Below are 6,607 nucleotides of genomic sequence, written 5' to 3' on the forward strand. Positions count from 1 at the left end.
AGACCTTCTTTAGGGGGGGTAAAATGAGAGCAATTAGTGTGCCTCACCTGGGTCTCGAACCCCGATCTCCTGAGTGATAGTCGGGCGCTCTACACACTGAGCCAAGCACACTCCTGGGAGTAGAGCAGAAACTAGGTTGCCTTGGCCTTTCAAGACCTTCTTTAGGGGGGTAAAATGAGAGCAGTGAGTTCCCGTCACATGGGACTCGAACAGCCTCGAACATGATCGCTGGCTTAGGTCGTTCGGTGCTGTACCACCGCCATCAGTGTCCTGGGAGTTTAGCAGAAACTAGGTTGCCTTGGCCTTTCAAGACCTTCTTTAGGGGGGGTAAAATGAGAGCAATTAGTGTGCCTCACCTGGGTCTCGAACCCCGGTCTCCTGAGTGATAGTCGGGGGCTCTACACACTGAGCCAAGCACACTCATGGGAGTATAGCGGAAACTAGGTTGCCTTGGCCTTTCAAGACCTTCTTTAGGGGGGGTAAAATGAGGGCAATTAGTGTGCCTCACCTGGGTCTCGAACCCCGGTCTCCTGAGTGATAGTCGGGGGCTCTACACACTGAGCCAGCACACTCATGGGAGTATAGCGGAAACTAGGTTGCCTTGGCCTTTCAAGACCTTCTTTAGGGGGGTAAAATGAGAGCAATTAGTGTGCCTCACCTGGGTCTCGAACCCCGGTCTCCTGAGTGATAGTCGGGGCTCTACACACTGAGCCAAGCACACTCATGGGAGTATAGCGGAAACTAGGTGGCCTTGGCCTTTCAATTTCCCTCCAGTCCAATTAACAATGCCACGCCTGTATCCACACCTGGCTATAATTAGGACCCATGATTAGAGTTCGGCTTCTTGGCAGACACAAACATACACGGAGGAAGGCAGGCAGGAGAGAGAAGCTATGTACAGCAAACAACGACATGACTGTGGACTTTGTACCAAGACGCATATCGCGCGGCTCGACAAACATTTTAAGACTGTCCATGGACTTAAGATTAAGACGTTATCATGGAAGCACGCTGTGCAATCTAGCCGGGTTTCGACTGATATAGAGCTGCCTAACAACGACATTGAACAGCGGCTGGAGCCCGGTGACGACTCTGGGTTTATGCAGTCTGTTGACAGCGATTGTTCCCCGGAGAAGCAACTGAGTGGCGAGAGTGAGCAGTCGGCGGTGCAGTCAACAGTCCTATCGGTGGTGAACAACGCCCGGAACCGAGGGAGCAAGCCTGCGTCGTGTCGACATCCACCAACTCCGACAGTGATGAAGACGCCGTGTGTCGCCAATGAATCAAGGTTGGAATACTCTAATTTTTAAAGACTATGCGACCTTTACTAATGGTATCAACCCTTCGGTTAAACGCATTGATAATAGTCGCAGCAGTCTGTCCCGAGTACGGGAATTCCTCTACATTATGTCCGAGGGCAAACTCGATGAAGGACTGTGTTTTCTGGACAGCTACATGCGTGTGTATGACTGGTATGGGCAGATTGAAGGCCGTGGTTTGGCACCATCCACGTTAAAAATGTACCGATCCGATGTTTCGAAGTTTCCTGAAATATCTTATAGAGTTCCGGCCGCAAAATATGCAATGTGAAGTCAGTATGATTCGAAAAATGTTACTATGCTTTGCAAAGATGGACAGGAGTTCTAGGCAGAGTCAGGCAACGCACAAGGCACAATTTCGCAGACGCTGCAGGGACGAGGTGCTCAGCGCTGCTGATTTAAACCGATTTGTTGAGTTAAGTAATCAATCTATTCCTGCTGTTCTCAGTAGGCTGGAAGTGCGAGCCACCTCCTCTGACAGACGCAGGTTTGCGGCTCTCATGTCCAGCCGGTTGGCCATATTTAATGGCACTCGACGATCCCCAGTCACCATGTTCAGTGAGAGTGATTTTACAGAAGTATCCTTGGAAAGTGGGGGTTATCAGATGTGCGTTGCAAGCCACAAAACGAACTCCAGCTTCGGGGAGTGCAGAATAGTTCTATCGCAGGAGGAATACACTTGGCTTAAACAATTCCATGCGATCCGGCCTCATCTGAGTGGAATTACCCCAGACACAACACTCTTCTTTTTCACATCCTGCGGGAAACCATACCTTAATCTCTGTGCATTTGTGGGAAAGATTTTTGCAGAGTTCGGCATTGGAAGTAAAGTGACATTTGGAACAATTCGACGAAGCATTTGCAACACTGAACTTTAACCATGGGTCGGTTACAGACCGGGGAACTGTGGCTGACCATATGTGTCACTCTCTGGAAACACAGTCACGTTACTACCGTTACCATAATTTGCCTCGTAACGCAAGCCAAGCTCGGACATTAATTGAGAGACAAATCAATCAATGAAGAACTCAAAATAAATATAATATTTTTGCAATTAATCCTTGTCTTTGTGTGTCATTTTCATTCTATTTCAATAGGAGCACCTAGTAACCCAAAATAATACCAGGTGCACTCATTCGATTTCAATAGGAGCACCTGGTAACCCAAAAATAATACCAGGTGCACGGAGGGGAGGATGAGTACAGACCTTATTTTTAAAAGCTCCATAAATCCCTTAGGCCGGTGGCCACTGACTTGTGCCCGTAGTATGGTGCTCCCATAGCGGGCATGGGTGTGGGCAGGCCCTTTAAATTCATTTTCATTCGATTCTATAGCAGCACCTGGTAACCCAAACTAACATAAGGTGGTGTCAGTAGTGAGGATGCGGACAGACATTTTATATAAAAGCTCCATAAATCCCTTAGGCCGGTGGCCACTGACTTGTGCCCGTAGTATGGTGCTCCCATAGCGGGCATGGGTGTGGGCAGGCCCTTTAAATTCATTTTCATTCGATTTAAATAGGGGCACCTGGTAACCCAAAAAGAGGGCACTCTGTCGTTTTTCCTGAAAAGTTCAACTTAGAAAGTATTCAGACCTTATTTTTTAAAAGCTCCATAAATCCCTTAGGCCGGTGCCTACTGACTTGTGCCCGTAGTATGGTGCTCCCATAGCGGGCATGGGTGTGGGCAGGCCCTTTAAATTCATTTTCATTCGATTTAAATAGGGGCACCTGGTAACCCAAAAAGAGGGCACTCTGTCGTTTTTCCTGAAAAGTTCAACTTAGAAAGTATTCAGACCTTTTATATAAAAGCTCCATAAATCCCTTAGGCCGGTGCCTACTGACTTGTGCCCGTAGTATGGTGCTCCCATAGCGGGCATGGGTGTGGGCAGGCCCTTTAAATTCATTTTCATTCGATTTAAATAGGGGCACCTGGTAACCCAAACTAAACAATATAGGTGGTGTCAGTAGTGAGGATGCGGGACAGACATTTATATAAAAGCTCCATAAATCCCTTAGGCCGGTGGCCACTGACTTGTGCCCGTAGTATGGTGCTCCCATAGCGGGCATGGGTGTGGGCAGGCCCTTTAAATTCATTTTCATTCGATTTAAATAGGGGCACCTGGTAACCCAAAAAAAGGGCACTCTGTCGTTTTTCCTGAAAAGTTCAACTTAGAAAGTATTCAGACCTTATTTTTTTAAAAGCTCCATAAATCCCTTAGGCCGGTGCCTACTGACTTGTGCCCGTAGTATGGTGCTCCCCATAGCGGGCATGGGTGTGGGCAGGCCCTTTAAATTCATTTTCATTCGATTTAAATAGGGGCACCTGGTAACCCAAAAAGAGGGCACTCTGTCGTTTTTCCTGAAAAGTTCAACTTAGAAAGTATTCAGACCTTTTATATAAAAAGCTCCATAAATCCCTTAGGCCGGTGCCTACTGACTTGTGCCCGTAGTATGGTGCTCCCATAGCGGGCATGGGTGTGGGCAGGCCCTTTAAATTCATTTTCATTCGATTTCAATAGGGGCACCTGGTAACCCAAACTAACATAAGGTGGTGTCAGTAGTGAGGATGCGGACAGACATTTTATATAAAAGCTCCATAAATCCCTTAGGCCGGTGGCCACTGACTTGTGCCCGTAGTATGGTGCTCCCATAGCGGGCATGGGTGTGGGCAGGCCCTTTAAATTCATTTTCATTCGATTTAAATAGGGGCACCTGGTAACCCAAAAAGAGGGCACTCTGTCGTTTTTCCTGAAAGTTCAACTTAGAAAGTATTCAGACCTTATTTTTTAAAAGCTCCATAAATCCCTTAGGCCGGTGCCTACTGACTTGTGCCCGTAGTATGGTGCTCCCATAGCGGGCATGGGTGTGGGCAGGCCCTTTAAATTCATTTTCATTCGATTTAAATAGGGGCACCTGGTAACCCAAAAAGAGGGCACTCTGTCGTTTTCCTGAAAAGTTCAACTTAGAAAGTATTCAGACCTTTTATATAAAAGCTCCATAAATCCCTTAGGCCGGTGCCTACTGACTTGTGCCCGTAGTATGGTGCTCCCATAGCGGGCATGGGTGTGGGCAGGCCCTTTAAATTCATTTTCATTCGATTTAAATAGGGGCACCTGGTAACCCAAACTAACATAAGGTGGTGTCAGTAGTGAGGATGGCGGACAGACATTTTATATAAAAGCTCCATAAATCCCTTAGGCCGGTGGCCACTGACTTGTGCCCGTAGTATGGTGCTCCCATAGCGGGCATGGGTGTGGGCAGGCCCTTTAAATTCATTTTCATTCGATTTAAATAGGGGCACCTGGTAACCCAAAAAGAGGGCACTCTGTCGTTTTTCCTGAAAAGTTCAACTTAGAAAGTATTCAGACCTTATTTTTTAAAAGCTCCATAAATCCCTTAGGCCGGTGCCTACTGACTTGTGCCGTAGTATGGTGCTCCCATAGCGGGCATGGGTGTGGGCAGGCCCTTTAAATTCATTTTCATTCGATTTAAATAGGGGCACCTGGTAACCCAAAAAGAGGGCACTCTGTCGTTTTTCCTGAAAAGTTCAACTTAGAAAGTATTCAGACCTTTTATATAAAAGCTCCATAAATCCCTTAGGCCGGTGCCTACTGACTTGTGCCCGTAGTATGGTGCTCCCATAGCGGGCATGGGTGTGGGCAGGCCCTTTAAATTCATTTTCATTCGATTTCAATAGGGGCACCTGGTAACCCAAACTAACATAAGGTGGTGTCAGTAGTGAGGATGCGGACAGACATTTTATATAAAAGCTCCATAAATCCCTTAGGCCGGTGGCCACTGACTTGTGCCCGTAGTATGGTGCTCCCATAGCGGGCATGGGTGTGGGCAGGCCCTTTAAATTCATTTTCATTCGATTTAAATAGGGGCACCTGGTAACCCAAAAAGAGGGCACTCTGTCGTTTTTCCTGAAAAGTTCAACTTAGAAAGTATTCAGACCTTTTTTTTTAAAAGCTCCATAAATCCCTTAGGCCGGTGCCTACTGACTTGTGCCCGTAGTATGGTGCTCCCATAGCGGGCATGGGTGTGGGCAGGCCCTTTAAATTCATTTTCATTCGATTTAAATAGGGGCACCTGGTAACCCAAAAAGAGGGCACTCTGTCGTTTTTCCTGAAAAGTTCAACTTAGAAAGTATTCAGACCTTTTATATAAAAGCTCCATAAATCCCTTAGGCCGGTGCCTACTGACTTGTGCCCGTAGTATGGTGCTCCCATAGCGGGCATGGGTGTGGGCAGGCCCTTTAAATTCATTTTCATTCGATTTCAATAGGGGCACCTGGTAACCCAAAAATAATACCAGGTGCACGGAGGGGAGGATGAGTACAGACATTTTATATAAAAGCTCCATAAATCCCTTAGGCCGGTGGCCACTGACTTGTGCCCCTACTATGGTGCTCCCATAGCGGGCATGGGTGTCTGCAGGTCATTTAAATTCGTTTTCATTCGATTTAAATAGGGGCACCTGGTAACCCAAAAAGTGGGCACTCTGTCGTTTTTCCTGAGTAGTTCAACATAGAAAGTATTCAGACCTTATTTTTGAAAAGCTCCATAAATCCCTTAGGCCGGTGGCCACTGACTTGTGCCCGTAGTATGGTGCTCCCATAGCGGGCATGGGTGTCTGCAGGTCATTTAAATTCATTTTCATTCGATTAGAATAGGAGCACCTGGTAACCCAAAAATAATACCAGGTGCACGGAGGGGAGGATGAGTACAGACATTTTATATAAAAGCTCCATAAATCCCTTAGGCCGGTGGCCACTGACTTGTGCCCCTACTATGGTGCTCCCATAGCGGGCATGGGTGTCTGCAGGTCATTTAAATTCGTTTTCATTCGATTAGAATAGGAGCACCTGGTAACCCAAAAGTGGGCACTCTGTCGTTTTTCCTGAGTAGTTCAACATATAAAGTATTTCGGACCTTATTTTTAAAAGCTCCATAAATCCCTCAGGCCGGCCCCCACTGACTTGTGCCCGTAGTATGGTGCTCCCATAGCGGGCATGGGTGTCTGCAGGCCATTTAAATCATTTTCATTCGATTTCAATAGCAGCACCTGGTAACCCAAAAATAATACCAGGTGCACTCATTCGATTTCAATAGGAGCACCTGGTAACCCAAAAATAATACCAGGTGCACAGAAGGGAGGATGAGTACAGACATTTTTTAAAAGCTTCATAAATCACTCAGGCCGGCCCCAACTGACTTGGGTCCGTAGTATGGTTGTTCCATATAGGGTATTGAGGTATGTAGCCTATCTAAAATCATTTAAAACC

Source organism: Salvelinus namaycush, unplaced genomic scaffold (assembly GCF_016432855.1).
Source record: "Salvelinus namaycush isolate Seneca unplaced genomic scaffold, SaNama_1.0 Scaffold2818, whole genome shotgun sequence".
Taxonomy (NCBI): Eukaryota; Metazoa; Chordata; class Actinopteri; order Salmoniformes; family Salmonidae; genus Salvelinus; species Salvelinus namaycush.